The 15,961-nt window shown below is 51.8% G+C and overlaps 1 pseudogene; it reads right to left on the minus strand.

Moving 5' to 3' along the window:
* The window catches only part of LOC144797975 (polyunsaturated fatty acid lipoxygenase ALOX15B-like), a 175,930-nt pseudogene that overhangs the window by 108,492 nt on the left and 51,477 nt on the right, over window positions 1-15,961 (minus strand).

Below are 15,961 nucleotides of genomic sequence, written 5' to 3' on the forward strand. Positions count from 1 at the left end.
CAACAGCTGTCTCTCTCTTTCTCAACTGTCTTTCTTTCTTACTGTTCTAGCTCTATAACTTCTCTCCTCTTCCATCTTGAACTGTCTCTCATGTGTCTGCTATCTCTCTCACATCTGTCTTCTCCACCCTGTTATTCTCAGTTGTCCTTTATAACATGGCTCTCTCTTTACCAATCCCCATCTCACTCATCTCTGTTTCTCTTGCTCTCTCTCAGCTATTTATTTTCTTCTCCCAGTCTCTTTTGTACCTTTTTAACTTGCCTCCCCTCTAATGCTCTCCATTGTTTTTCACTTATCTATCACTCACACACCTGTCTATTCTCTGTCTCTCTACCCTGTTCCTTTTTCACCTGCCTGCTTCTTTTTCACCCATCTACTCTAATTCTCTGTCATCTGCCTCGCCTTTTTCTGTCTTACACCTGTCTCCCCTCCCACCTGCCTTTTTCTCATCCTCCCACATCTCCACCTTTCTCTGTAACCAGTTCTTTATTACCCCAGACTAATTCTGGCAGTGCTCTCTGTCTCTTTCCCCCTCTCTCCATCGTGCCTTGTAAGTGTTTTTTTCTCGTTTGCATTTCTCCTTGCCTGTGTTGTCTTCCCCTCTCTCACCCTGGGCTCTGCAGGTGTTTCCGTCCTCACTGACATAACTGTTACTGAGGGCCTTCTCTGCCAACAATGATTGATTTTGCAAGTTTGTTACATGTTCCACTGTGCTGGGAAATCCCATCCCGTGCAGCAGGTTTCAGCCAGGCTTCAGCTGCCGTGTTGTTTACTTCATTCAGCCTTTGCGAGAAGGCTTCAAAAGTGGATGGGGGCCCCCTCCAGAGTAAGGGTACTTGGGGGCCCCCCGCACTGCGGAGGCTGCGGGGGCCTATGTTACGCCCCTGAAGTCTGCAGGCTAGAGTACTCAGCTGTGCCAGGTGAGCCGGAGAGTGCTGGTGCCGGTGCCCTCCTGCCTGCATGCCCTTCCGCCCTGGATGAGGACGGTGCCAGCGGTGAGCTGGCAGCCGTATTGGGGCTAGGCTTGACTGGGGGGTGAAGCAGAAGGCATTGTAGTGAGTCGTTGCACCCGGTCTGGCTCCCTTGCTGCCATTTCTTCCCGGGCTCCCAGTTGGGGCTCCATGCCTGCCGGGCCTTCGCTGAGGGGGTTGCTGATGCAGCGGCTGTCGGTAAGCACGCAGGGTCGGTCCAGACCCGGGCCCTCGCCATAAATATGCGGTATAAATATTAGGCACGCGGTGCGCCAGCTGTGGAACACTATACGCCACTCTGGGCCTGGTTTCCGCTGTTGTTGGAGACTCGCAGTGGACTGAATATAGCTCCACCTGTGCCGAAGATCAGCACCAGCCTTCATAGACTTTCCAGCTCGAGGCCTGCTGCTACACCGGCTGGTGCAGCAACATTGGGAGGTCTGGCTGCTCGGGGAGAGGATCAGACCCGACCTCACAAGCATTAAAATGCCAATCTGCCCTTTGGGCCCTGCCCAGAGATCCCCCTCACCTGAACAAGTCCTGAAGCCCACCTGTATTTTCATGCCAAATGTGCTTGGAGCCATAAATAAATAAATACAAAACCCTCATTGGCCTCATTACCCTGGACATGCCTAACGAATCTCGAGACCAGAGGGAGCCCAACTGCCTGGACATTGACGCTATCTATTGTTCTTACCCTCTGAAGCGCTATGGCAGCTCTTGATAGGCGACACTGACCCAGCCCTTCAGGAATACCGATCAAATAACAACTGGGCATGCCTCCTGGAAGCTGGGGCTGGACTCTTCTCACACCGATAGCCTGGCTGTACTGCAATTGGATACAGGACTGACTGCACTCTCGTGTCTGTGATACGTGCCGCCCCTGGCCTCTTGTCGGAGGCTTCCTACATCATGGCCCACCCGTGGTGCAGGCTGCATTGCAGGGGACTTGCCAGCAGCAAGGAAGGTAAAATACACCGGGCCACCTGAACTGCTGCACTGTTGGTTATCTGTAGACACTGACAGATGAGCCTGAGGTCGGGGAACTGTGGGGGGGAGGGGCAGCAGGTGCACCGACCGGACCCAGAAGCAGATCCTGTGATTCCCACCTGCACTGCTGCTGACCATAGCAGGACTGGGGCTTCTCATGCTGTTATGCCAATGACCTCAGAGATATCTTAAGGATTTTGGGGGCCCGTGCCAAACGTATTTTGGAGAGCTCTATTGGAGCAGCTTTGGATCTATGATCCAATTACAGCTGTTTTCATCAATTCTTTGGCTAGGTCACTGGCAGTGCACAGACACACTGGTCTAAATACCAACAAAATGTGTTTCCATCTAATATTCAGGGATAGTGACATGTGCTTTCAGTATTGTAACACAACAGCAGCTCACTAATATTACTGCAGATAATATCTGTGACACCCTCCCATTTCTCAAATGTGAGGTTCTGTTTTGAACTAAAAGAAACGCTTTTAAGGATGTTGCATGAAATATAAACATAACATTTTTCTGCAAAATGTCCGTAATAAACTCTCACACATTGCCCACATGAAAAATAAATTAAAGGAAAACGGTATTTAAAACAATCTGTTTAAGAATTACTCAAGGTCATCAGGGCAAGACTCTGCAGAACAGAGATGGCTCTATCAGGGGCCCCATGATAGGCTGGGGCCCTGGGCCAGAGCCCACTTTGCCCATGCCTTTAAACGTCTCTGAATGACCTTACTGGTGCATGCAAGAAGGCACTGAGGTGTGCGGATTCAACTGCGACCTCTGGTGATCGAACACTTCTAGAACATTCAGGGCTGCTCATGCTGCAGTGCCCCTCGCCCTCTAAGGTGAATGCAAGTGGGCCCAATCTTAAGGTGCACCCAATGATACTTCGTAGCCCAGATGAAGGTGGTAGAGCAACTCCCACCGGCACTGGCTTGGGTCCCAGGGGATCAACACACATCTCTGTGGGAGCCTCTTAGGGTGCTAATAGGGGGACTATCTCTGGAGTACACAGCTCGATTGGACCCATTTGATGCTTAATGCACAACTCTAAACCATGGGCTGACTAGGCTCAGAAGTTCAACAGGTGACATTGTGACATCCGGCAGTCATGAGCAGCGGCCTGGAGACTGCACGGAGGCAGGACCGCTGGTCTCAGCAGACTCCCTTGATGCTAAACTTGACACTGTGCTACAAGCTGTGGAAAAGTTAGGAACCACCCTGAGCAGATGCACACATCCCTTGAAGGCAGAATTGGCCAAGTAACAGCAGACTTTACACTACTGCATGCTGAGCATCGCAAATTAGCTGACAAAATACAAAGTGTAGAACACACACTAGCTGAACTTCAGCTGACCACACACAAATCAGCAGCATTAGTGCAGGCACTGTTGGATCCTGTGCATGCACTGGAGTATAGTGTGGAGGACACAGAGAGCCTCTCCAGAAGGAACACTATATGCGATTGGCCCTTCTGGAGAGTGTGGAGGGCTTCGATGTAGTGACCTATGCTAAAACATGGATTTGCAGTCTTCTGTCTGGGGTGGCGCTCTCCTCATTATTTTCAATCAAAAGAGCCCACCGCATGCAGGCCCACCATTCATCACCCGGCGCCAACCATAGAACTTTCCTGTTCTACCTGCTCAACTGTAGGGACCGTAACTCCATCCTGCACGAAGTACACAAGCTGCAAGAGATAAAATTGGGCAACACATCTGTCATGCTCTTTCCTGTCTACACTACGGCAGTACAGTGACTTAGAGCTCTTTCCTTGTGTGTAAAGCGGGGCCTCCACAAACTGGACAATTGATACACACTACTGTTTCCTGCCTGACCCCGAGTGGTGGCAGTTAGGGCCACACATTTCTTCGACTCTACAGAAGATGCCTGGGATTGGATGGACCGGGGTGGGCTCGTGGTGTGGAATGTAGCCACCACAGGTGGTGGCGCAGACAGGACCATTTCCCCTCACAGCTGGGCATCACCCCAAACCTAAAACAAGTAATACTGGAACAACGTCAGGCCCTACAGATGGTAGCCACAATGCGATAATGTAATCTGAGTCTCGATCCTGACACAACCTCTGTGACATCCTTCAGTGATGATGGCTCTTCCACCAGATGGCCCCCCAGAGCGGACTCAATGGAACCGCCACAAGTGACCCCCAAGCCACTGATGATCTAAGAAGAATATATGTTGACTGCTGTCTGCACACCTTAAAATGTTCTCTATTTCTTATCGACCCCATGCACTTCCACTGCAAGTACTAACCTTTCGTATTTCGCAGCCGATGCTGGCCTGGCTTACAGAAACACATCAGCCACTTCAACATCCAAGTGAACTTTATTTTATCTTGCATCACTTACTAACACGCACCAATTATGGCAGTTGGCCTCTTCCTATCCTGCCACATGGGGTTCTGCAACCATGGCTCTCACAATTCCCCATCCCCTGACGCTTCCTTTAACTGGCCTCTGCAGCTGGTATTTGCCACACAACGTTTAGCAGTTTGGGCAGATACCTGTTGCTCCTCCGCTCTCATAATGTTACCTGTTCCGACATTCCCCTTCCCCACAGTTACATCAAGTTTCTCGGGAGGCCCCATCCCACATGCCCGTTATTATCTTTGTGTCTCATATGTGCCTCCAGCCCACACTGCACAGTCACTAATGTGGTCTTGATCCAGCCCTTACATGTCACACAATAACATTATTACCTGGGGGGGCGCTAGAGGGCGCACAAGCGGAATGGCTGCTTAGTCTCGCAGCTCCCGCTCCTTGGGACACTATCCTTCTCATATCCTTTGCCAATGGGATCCAAAACGGCTTAATTTCCGGACGGGGTGCAACGCAACCACTATCCCTGCACTCGGTCCAAATCTGGTGACGCTGGGAGACTCGGGGCCGGAGCGGCGCCGCTTTGAATATTCGCCGACGGCTGCTGCGGTGCGGTGGAGTGAACAAGTCCGGCCACGCTGGGCTACTACAGGCCGGGGATTGCCACGAGGAACTGGGCCTCTCCCCTGAGAAGACTGGTGGACCCCTGGACGGATCTTCGCCGGCGGACCCGCGATCGGGGTGAGTGGCGGTTGGCTCGGTGGTGCGGGGACCCCCCCGACCCCCTCCCCCACCTCGCTGCGTTCGCCTCCCCCGCTGGTGGAGCTGCCACTGCCCTCTGTATACCGGGCCGCCGGGACACGAGCACCTCACTGCCTGCCTGATCCCTGGGGAGCTCCGGACCCGCTTGGCAGGACACGGCACGGAACAGTGCACTGCCCGGTGAGGGGGCTGACCCCTGGACCTTGAACTCTCGAGCTGGCTGCCGCTCCTACATTGAGCCTCGGCCGGCCCTGACCATCTACAAAGCGCTAAGCATCGGGACGCTGTCCCCTCCATGCCAGGAGACTGCGCCTTCCACACAGGAGAGGCTGGGACCCACCTCGATCCTCCTTCACCCGCCTGGCACCACTCCTTCATACTGCCAACTGAACATTGTAGGGTGGCCTCGGTGTAAGCTACCCTAGATAGAGCACCACACCTGCGTGGCACACCCCCGCTGAGGTCCGGCTGCACTGCCTCCCACACTCGCATGGAACGGTCGTGCCGCCACCCTGCACAGCGACATTGGCGTACTAGGCCCTACCACCATAGCCATTAAGACTTTGCTACCCCCCTCCCTGGCCGCCAGGCCGAGCGTGGCCTCATCAGACCCCCGGGCTTCCACCGCCTGGACCCTTGTTGCACTCTTGGGGCTTTGCCCTGCCCCACCCTCACTGTGGCCCTACATCCTGGAGTTAGTTTACTAGCCAGGCAACCTGCAGTGCTACTGCTCCTCACGCCCTTGGAGTGTTGCGTCCCGACGCCATCATGGTGCGGCCTGAGAACCGCCAGACCAAGCTCAGCTTTGATACTGCGAAGAAAGGCGCAAAATCGACGCAAATGGACCCGGACCCTGGCACGTCCTCCCCGAGGGCTACCGTCTCCTCCGTTAAAGACACTGACCTGTCCAGCCTGCTGCAAAAGATGCGACAGGGCTTCGCCACTGTTGTAGAAAAGGTCGACGGGGTCACCGCGCGACTGGACGCACTGGTGCACAAGGTAGATCGTCATGAGGGACGCCTTACAGCTGCGGAGCAACGTATCTCTGACACCTCAGATGTTGCCGCATCTCACACCACTCAACTGTCCAGGATGGACAACCTCCTCCGGATCATAGCGGCCAAAAATGAGGATTTGGAAGCCCGTAGCCGCCGAAACAACATACGGGTTACCAATGTTCCGGAATCCACAGATACGGGCAGAATGGAGCTGTACGTAGAGAAACTGCTCAAGGGGGCCATCGGGGAGGACGCTTTCTCGTCCCAGTTTATCGTCGAGAGGGCGCACCGCTCTCTGGCGCCTATGCCCAAGCCGGGCCTCCCTCCGCGCCCCATCATAGCCCGGCTGCTAAACTACCGCGATCGGGACGCTGCCCTCCGGGCAGCCCGAACTCAGAGATCGCTGCAGCATAATGGAGTCACCTTCTCCATCTACCCAGACTTCACGCCTATGGTGCAGGAGGAGCGGCGCAAGTTTCTCCCGGTGAAGAAAAAACTTCGTGAGGCTCAGATCGACTATGCGCTGTTATACCCTGCAAAGCTGCGAATCACCCACCAGGGCAAGCAACGGTTCTTCACCAACCCACAGAAGGTGGAGGACTTTCTCAAAACGCTCCGGAGAGCACGTAGAGAGGACCGAGATGCAGAGGAGGACCGAGATGACGCAGACCTACCCCCGGCGCCACACGAAGACTGACTATAGATCTTTGCTACGCGGCACACCCAGCCTACGTCGGCTTTTTCCCATCCCGAACATTGATGCACGGACATATGAGACCGCATGGGCGGGGACGCTGCATGGACTCTTCATCCCTATGGTAATGTAACCCAAGGACCACATTCCTGGCCCTAGCCTCCACCAAGGGCGGCACAGTTACGGAGCTGGGACCTAGGAGGTGGCTGTACGCACTCTATGTTTTACCCCCACTAGGTGTTCCCCTTTGACTTGCTGGAGTTCCAGCTGTTCACGGTGCTTGAGTTGGGGAAGGGGGAGGGGGGCGGGGTGCTGGGTGGGAGTACTTGGCTGCTGGCATGATTGGGATGCTGGGGTGGGTGGTGGGGAGGGGGGTTTATTTCTTTTTTTCCTTTTTTTTGAGGCACTCATTTCTTGGACTCTTTGCTTGGACTTTATCTCGGTGTGGGCAACGATGCTGTGATGCGGAGGTGATGTATCCGTGCTGCTTATACCGGCGCTGTTATTATTCTTGCTGTGCTATCCATGGCCACTCCAGCAGTTAACACGCAATTAACTTGCTTATCCTGGAATATAAGAGGGTTGAACAATGCCAGAAAGTGCCGGGATGTCATAGCCTACCTGGATAGAAATCATGTACAAGTCGCTATGTTACAGGAAACGCATCTGGCACCACAGGGTGGGACATCGTTCGCGAGTAGGTGGGCCGGAGAACGTGTCTTCTCCTCCTACTCCACCTATTCGAGGGGAGTCGCTATCCTCATAGCCCACAGGGTACCCTTTCAAAAGTATGGAGACTTACTCGACAGGGAGGGTAGATATGCACTATTGTGGGGCAGGATAGGCCGGGACACTTTCACATTTGTAACCATGTACGCGCCCAATGTTGACACACCAGTTTTTTTCACTACTCTCTGGGGTAAAATCCTCTCCATTGCATCACGACACGTAGTTTGGGGAGGTGACTTCAACCTAGCGATGCAACCACAGTTGGACAGAGCGGATGGGGTCTGCACCTACAAGCCCAGAGCACGGGAGGCACTGGAGGGTATTGTCGAGGAGGGCGGACTGTTGGACGCGTGGCGGCACTTACACCCCCTAGGGCGGGAGGGCACACACTTTACTTCATATACCGGGACTTGGGCACGGCTAGACTATTTCCTCATCACAAGAGATGTCGCTGTTGACTTGGTGGGGGTTCGTCATCTGCCGAGGACGTACTCTGATCACAGCCCTGTCCTGCTCCACTTTCGTACACCAGGCTGGGACAGTCCTCGACCGCAATGGAGACTTCGCCCTGATATCCTCCTTGATAACCTGTTTCGTACTGAACTAGGTGAGGAGATCGAAGATTTCTTCACTAGGAACAAGGGATCGGTAGACTCAGTTGAGCACATATGGGAGGCATTCAAGGTCACGATCAGGGGGTACTGCATTTCCAAAGGCCATGGCGTACTACGCTCCATCCTCACATCACTTAACACACTGGAGAAGGAGCTGCGCGATCTAGAACTGCGAATGGTTTCCGACCCCAGCCCCGACCTACAGGCCGATTTTAGGGAGACACTGTCACGATATGAGGAGGAGGCTGCGCGGGACGCAAAGTTTAGGGGCAAACACTGGCAGGCCCGTAAATATTGCGAGGGGGACAGGCCCGGAAAGGCGCTAGCTGCGATTACACAACCACCCGAGCTCGTAACACCATATTAGAACTCACCGACACCTCTGGCACTGCTATTAGGGACTCGGATGCGATCCTTGCTACCTTCGTGGCGCACTATCACTCACTCTACACCTCCACTGTAGGGCCCGACGTCTCCTATGCTGACTACCTCAGCGACGTTGCGCTGTGTTGGCTTAGCGACGGCGATAGAGAGTTCCTTGCGGCTCCGTTCGAGCAAGACGAAATACGCGAGGCCATTATGTCCCTCAAGAATGGCAAAGCCCCTGGGCTTGATGGCATACCAGCCGAATTCTACAAGGCTTACATCGACATCATGGCCCCAGTACTCAGCGAGGTCTTCTCTGAATCCTTAGATGATGGAGTACTCCCTTGTTCAATGCGCGAGGTAGTGATTACCTCCCTTCTTAAACCCAATAAGGACCCCAACTCCTGTAACTCTTATCGTCCGCTCTCCCTTCTAAATTGCGACGTCAAAGTACTTGCTAAGGTCTTGGCCACCCGGCTGTCGCTGTTAATGACCAGACTCGTGCTGCCCGACCAATCGGGATTTGTGGCGGGCAGGTCTACCTCCCATAACCTCCGCACGCTTTTTTCCCTGCTCCGCACGGTACACCCCGACACACCCGTGGCGGCCATATTTCTGGACGCAACCAAGGCGTTCGATTCTGTCGAATGGCCATACCTGTTCTCTGTGCTAGCTCGTATGGGATTTCCTACATTATTTATATCCTGGGTCCGCCTGCTGTATACTCGCCCTATGGCAAGAGTACTGATCAACGGTCATCTGTCACAGCCCGTCGCACTTACCAGGGGTACGAGACAAGGGTGCCCTCTCTCTCCCCTATTGTTCGCCATCGCGGTTGAACCTCTCGCCTGTAGGCTGCGTCAGTTGCATCGCGGAGGCGCGGTGCAATGCCTGCAGCGCCAGATTGATGTGTCACTCTATGCGGATGACATAACGCTATATGTCAAGCATCCTGAAACATATCTCAATCCGTTGCTTCGGGAGTTTGTTCTGTATGGAGGGATATCCGGAGTCCATATCAACTGGTCCAAGTCGCAACTGCTCCCCCTGACTGATGCGGTGACTGACTTCCCCCTCGATTACCCACTAGAGTGGTGTCGGTCTGATATCCGCTATCTTGGGATCTGCGTTTCAAGAGACAGAGACGAGACGCTGCGATCCAACTACGGTGTAGCGATAACCAAACTGATTGCTTCAGTGGACCGCTGGATCACCCTGCCGCTATCCATGGCCGGGAGAGCGTCGCTCATAAAAATGGTGATACTCCCCCGCTTCCTTTATCTCTTTGTCAATGTACCGTACTTCCCTGGCGCTCATTTTTTCCGAACCTTGCGGTCGGAGTCGCGACGGCTCTTTTGGGGAGGCAAGAATCCCCGACTTAAGTGGTCTACCATTACCCTCCCCTATGAGAAGGGTGGTTTCGATGTCCCTGATTTCGAGGCCTACTATCAGTGTGCGCAAGCGCATTTCGCTTACCACTGGATGGCCCCTACTCCCTTTATGCCGCATGTAGCAGTGGAGGACTGGATCGTACATCCCCTCCCGCTTAATGGTTTGCTTCACTGTCCTGAATCTGCCATTACTACACCGAATACGTCGGTCTCCTGCACATTAGACGCATGGCGCCGCATCACCAAGAGCTTGGTATGTGACTTTCTCTACTCGCCCAAGCTACCGCTCACGCATCACCCTGATCTTACCCTTTTGGGGGAAGTGGGCTTTCGCAACCTCTGTGCAAAGCTGCGAGTCTCTTGCTGGGGGGACCTCTTCTCCAATGGCACCTTCAAGTCGGCAGACCTGTTCTTTGCTGCACACGACCACACTCCCCTCGACCTCTTCTACTATGTGCAACTACGGGCGGGGATGAGAGACATCCTACCAGACTTTCCCAGCGAGCCCGACACCACACCTCCGCTGTACTTTTTATTAAGCTCACAAGATGGGGCCCACCTGGTTTCCGGCCTTTATCGCCAGATCAGGGGAGCTGTCCCGGTGTCAGAGTCCAATGCGCGGTTGCGCTGGTCTGCTGAACTCGGTCTCGACATATCAGATGAGCAGTGGGGTCGCTGCTGCGCGCTCACCTCTCGCATTTCTGCCAGCAGCAGATTAAAGATCATTCATTATAAATACCTGCAGCGTGTATACTACACGCCGGTGAGGAAACGGCGCTTTGGCCTGGCGGATGATGACCGCTGTGAACGTTGCCATGTCCCTGGTGCCGACTTTCTCCATTTGGCGTGGACGTGCCCTCAGGTGGCGGACTTCTGGCGCCAAGTGCTGGATGCTCTTGCGGAGATGGTTGAAGAACCAATGCCTTCCGACCCATTGGTGGCCCTACTCGGGGACACTGTCCGTTTTCCTAGATCCTGCCGGAAATTTGTTGACACTGCGCTCCTGCTGGCCAAGAGGCGCGTGGCGTGCCAGTGGGGACGGGGCAGGGCGCCCAAATTTAAGGATTGGCTGGGCGACCTAACATACTGCCAAGATCAGCATACGACATTTGCTGAACTGCTGCCCATCTCGAGTCGCCCCGGCGACATTTGGGACCCATTGCTGCGATATCTCCTCACACGCTCAGACGATGCGACCATAGCAGGCGATCAACCCACAATAGATTAGCGCACTACTCCATTCTTGACCCTGGCTGGGAACCCTGCTTCTATGCGCGTGCCCCCCTCCTTGCATTATCCAAGTAGGGCCCCCCCCCTGGACTCGGCCACTGCACACTTGTCAGCCTCCCCCCGCCTCCTGACTCCATGCTCCGCCTGCACCGTGGCCTTGCTCCCTTGTCTTACCACCACTCCCCCATACTCTCACGCAGACTCCTTCATGCCCTGCTGGCAATATGTCGTGACACCCACTGCTGGTTGACTCTCTGGGGCCCCACGCCCGACCTAACCTCTGGCTACTAGAGACCCTCTCGCTGGATTGATTGTGCCCTGCACACACTCCTAAACGCGCCTCCACTCACATAGCATGCCACACCTATACACTGATCCTTAACTGACCAAGATGCATGACTTGCCTCATGGTCATTGCACTGTTGGGTAATGTTGTTACGTTGTTTTATTACACCCCAAAAAACTGAGAGGGAAGGACGTTCTTTTTGTCTCCATTAGAAAACACTGTTCTGCTGCTGTTCATCCTCTTTTACTGTGCCACATCGGAGAAGCACCCCCACTTCCTCCTTCTACGCAATGCCGCCGGGCCTCCGGGATGCCGGCAACAAGGCTGTGTACGCTTCTGTTTTTTTATTGCTGCCGGCCTCCGGGTTGTGGGCACGACAAGCTGTGTGACATATCTCCAAATACACAATAAAGCAGAGTTGAACCCAAAAAAAAAAAAAAAAAACATTATTACCTGGAATGTGAGGGGTACGCACAGACCCTCGCGCTAATATGCCATATACTATTACCTTAAATGCAGATCAGCAAACATTGCGCTATTACAGGAGACTCACCTGACACAGACTGAAGCCCACAAGCTCCAGAGGCGGTGGTGTAGACAAGTGTTCACCATTGACTATTCCTCTTATACCGGAGCCTACTGATCTGGGTGAGACCAGGAGTCCCTTTCATAGCGGAAGAGGATGAGGCAGATGCTGAAAGTTGATATGTGTTGATTTAGAACCAACTTGATGGCCATTGCCTGCTGCTGGGGGCAAAATATGGCCCTAACACAGATCAAACATCATTCCTGCGCACATTGACAGGAAAATTGTTCCTTTGGAGTGGGGCTCCTTGGCTCCTAGGGGGGATTTCAACTTTGTACCGGACATGGCCCTTACCTCCCCTACCTTGCACGTTAGCCACATCCAATGCCCAGATGCTCAGCGACTGGCTTCTTCACTGGTAGCTCGTAGATATCTGGGGCTCCCGCAATCTTACCACTCCAATATATACTTCTTCTACTCATCACCACACAGCTTGCATGTTTGGCCTGTCTACTCTTGGTACAGCAAACAGATTACCTGTGGTGTACACATTCCGATCATAACCCTCAATTCTTTCAACTAGCATGGGACAATAACAGTATACAATATCCACATGGCGTCTACAACTCACAGTGCTAGAAGATTCGCCATTTCATGCATCCTTGGGTGCTGTACAGCTGACTATATCGAGATTACTAACAACACTGCCACTGACAAATGGTTTCAATGGGATGCCTTTAAAGTGCCTATTAGAGGGCATTGCTTGGGAATGAATTAGAATATTCACAAACAGCTGGATGGTGACATAACACGCATTGAGTGCACACTCTTGATACAGGAGACAGGCTCAGTGACTGACTTCGCCTAGGCCAGTCATCTGGCAGAGGTGCGCTGCAAACACACTTTACTGTATGAAAGACTGTAGTGCTTGAACTACGCTGTGCACTCAACCCACACTCATGCAATGGTAGACCAGGCCGGACGCCTCCTAGCGTGGCTGGTACACCAGGATTGACCTCGGTATCCTAACTTTTCTTTACACTCCACAGCTGGGCACATTCTACACACTCAACATGAAGTACATGAGGAACTGACAAAACATTACACCCTACGATACAAGTCAGTCGCTAACATCAGCCCAGATCCTCTTGAGGACTTCTACTCCCAAATCCACCTGTCTACCATCACACCTGAGCAGAGCATGGAACTAGATGAGCATATCACACTCTTAGAAATCTGTGAAGCTATTAGAGCCCTAGCCATGGACAAGTCCACAGGCACGGATGGCTTTGCAGCCAAACATTACACAGCCTATTCCCCTGTGATTGCCCCCCAACTACTTGCCCTCTATGAAGTATTCAATCGGCCTCCTCCCTTCTGAGATCCCTGAGCGAGACCCTGCTCATTTCCCTACCCAAACTGGACAGAGACCACTGACGCTGCTTAACACTGATTATAAGTCTTGGCCAGAGTGCTAGCACACTGACTGGCACACTTAGTTCTGTTCCTGGTTCACACTAAATAGAATAGGTTTGTGTTAGCCTGCAACACATCGTTCAATTTACAGTGTATCTTCCAGGCCTCTAAATACTCCATGCAGCACTGGCCTCACTGGGGGGTGACTGTTCTTTGACCTCGAGAAGGCCTTTGAAACACTTAAGTGCAAGTTCCTGTTTGATACTGTGCCATGTTACAGTCCCCACGTTTCTTTAATCACTTGACCTTTCTGGCACTGCATGGTCACTCCATGGTCACTGAGGGGATAGTGCAATCATGGTAGATTTATATAAAGATTTAAGTGTATGTTATTATCATTTTAGAGATATTTAGACCCTTGTCCTGATGAAGCTGAAAGGAATCATTGGCTGAAGCGCGACCGCGCCTGCGTCGACATTTTCACGAGGAGTCCCATTATTTTGAGTTGTTTTGAAAAAGGAAAGCGCCTAGAAAATAATTTGTTTAGAGGAGTTACCCCTCTGGCGCAATAGGGATAACCTTAGAGTGTACTGCTCCGAATAAGGAGTGTACATTCTGATTGTTTTGTTCTCAGTAAGGGTATTACTTTTTCTGTATACTTTCTCTGTATGCTTTGTATATGTTGTATATGTTGTATATATTGTATATATGTAGTGTATCATATACATGAATGTGATTCAAATGTGATTTGTAGTGATTGTCTATGTCCTGTACATATGAGGTATATATATATGTATTGTTGTTTTGATTTAATAGTGCTCTGCCGCGTCATACGACACATATATAAGTTTAATTTTTGGAATATAGTATTTTGTAAATAACAATTGGGATCATCAGGGTAATTAACTTTAATCTGAATGAAAATAAATGTTGGATTGGTCCCTCTATACCTTCTTTCTTTGGATATACATCTTTGATGTTTTTTTCTCAGGTATAGGAGGGTGATTTGGGCAAAACCCCTAATTTGTATGTACATGTTACAGAGTCGGGGCACACTTTCTCCACCTGGTCAAGCTGCAATACACCTCACCATTGGCCAGAGTTAAGAAAAGCTCCTATTTTTCGGACCGTGTCTCGATAACCAAGGGCACCTGTCAGGGCTGCCTGCTGTCCCCTTTGTTGTTTTCCTTAGCCATTGAGCCATTTGCCATGGCTATAGAAGCGAGCGGTGTGGAGTGGGGCGTCCGGCTGGAGGACGGAACTCACTATATGCTACGGACTTGCTCCTTTACATTCGAGATGGGGGTGGCTAATGACGCTCTGGCACAGACTCTAAATGATTTTGCTGCCCTTTCTGGCTTGAAGGTTAATTGAGTCAAGTCCTACTTGTTCCCATTTACCCCTTCATATCCTGATCCCACCTTTATCCTTATTGGGGTTCGTGTGGAGTGACACCCCACTGTTTACCGGTACTTGGGAATCAGGGTGTGCCATCAGTCAGCGGACCTGTAGGAGGGAAATCTGGTGATGGCAACAACTGCTATTAGATCCCAGATGTTGTTTTGGCGTGCCCTCCCGCTGTCTGTAATGGGTCATAGCTCAGCTTAAAATGGTGGTTCTATCCCGACTACTTTTTTCACTAACCTGCAATCACATATCCCACCTCCCTTCTTTCGTTCTTTTAAGAGTGTCATGAGAGAATTCACTTGGAGTGGGTTCCGTTGCAGGGTGGCACTTTCTAAAATGTACTGAAGTAGTATTACATTGTTTCAAAACTTCAATGGCTGGCCAAATGGGCGGAAGGGATGCAACTTCAAGACACTGCTGCGCTATCAACGGCCTGGTCCCTTTTGTTGATTCTTCGACTTTTTCACCCCTGCATGTGTGGGAAACTGCCAGACTCCTTGTTCCTTGGGGTTGCATATAGACATTTTTGTCAGAGTCTATACCTCACACGATCCATCGTTCTATATGCACCTGCGCTACACCTGCTGGGCATGCCTAGGGATGTTCTGCCAACTCGCACACAGAACGTTCACCTTGGCTGGAGCAGGCCTACACACCCTAGGGGACCTTTACAGAAAGGGTGCCTTAGCACCATATGACACATTAGTAGAGGAAGATGGACTACCACTGTGTCAGTTCCTTTTATACAATTAATTGATAAAAGCACTGGGAGGTACATGGAGAGACATGTCAAAGGAACCCCCAATACACCTTACTGTCCAATACCCGGAAGTTAAGTCGACTGTAAGGCACCTCACAAAATAGTTTGCAGACTCCCTGCATCACCACAAGGTGCAACCACTCATGTCCCTGAGGTGTCATTGGGACACTGACCTGAACTGCCCGTGCACGGATCGAGATTGGGCTGCCATATTGGAAAGCCCGATCCACATCCCTTGAAATGCTTGCTTCTGCCTCATCCAATAATACATATTTCTGATCCCCAGCAAAAATAAACAGATATTTCATTTCAACTGTCTCCGATGTCATTTATGGACGCCAATCTTCTTAATTTGCTGTGCACATGCCATCCCTCACCTTTATCGGCAGCATGTAACAACCCAATTATTGGCATGTACAGGACAAACTGTAACACACAAATAGGAGATGGGTATCCTGGGCATATTCCTCAGGAGCAAG

This window comes from Lissotriton helveticus, chromosome 12 (assembly GCF_964261635.1).
Source record: "Lissotriton helveticus chromosome 12, aLisHel1.1, whole genome shotgun sequence".
Classification (NCBI taxonomy): domain Eukaryota; kingdom Metazoa; phylum Chordata; class Amphibia; order Caudata; family Salamandridae; genus Lissotriton; species Lissotriton helveticus.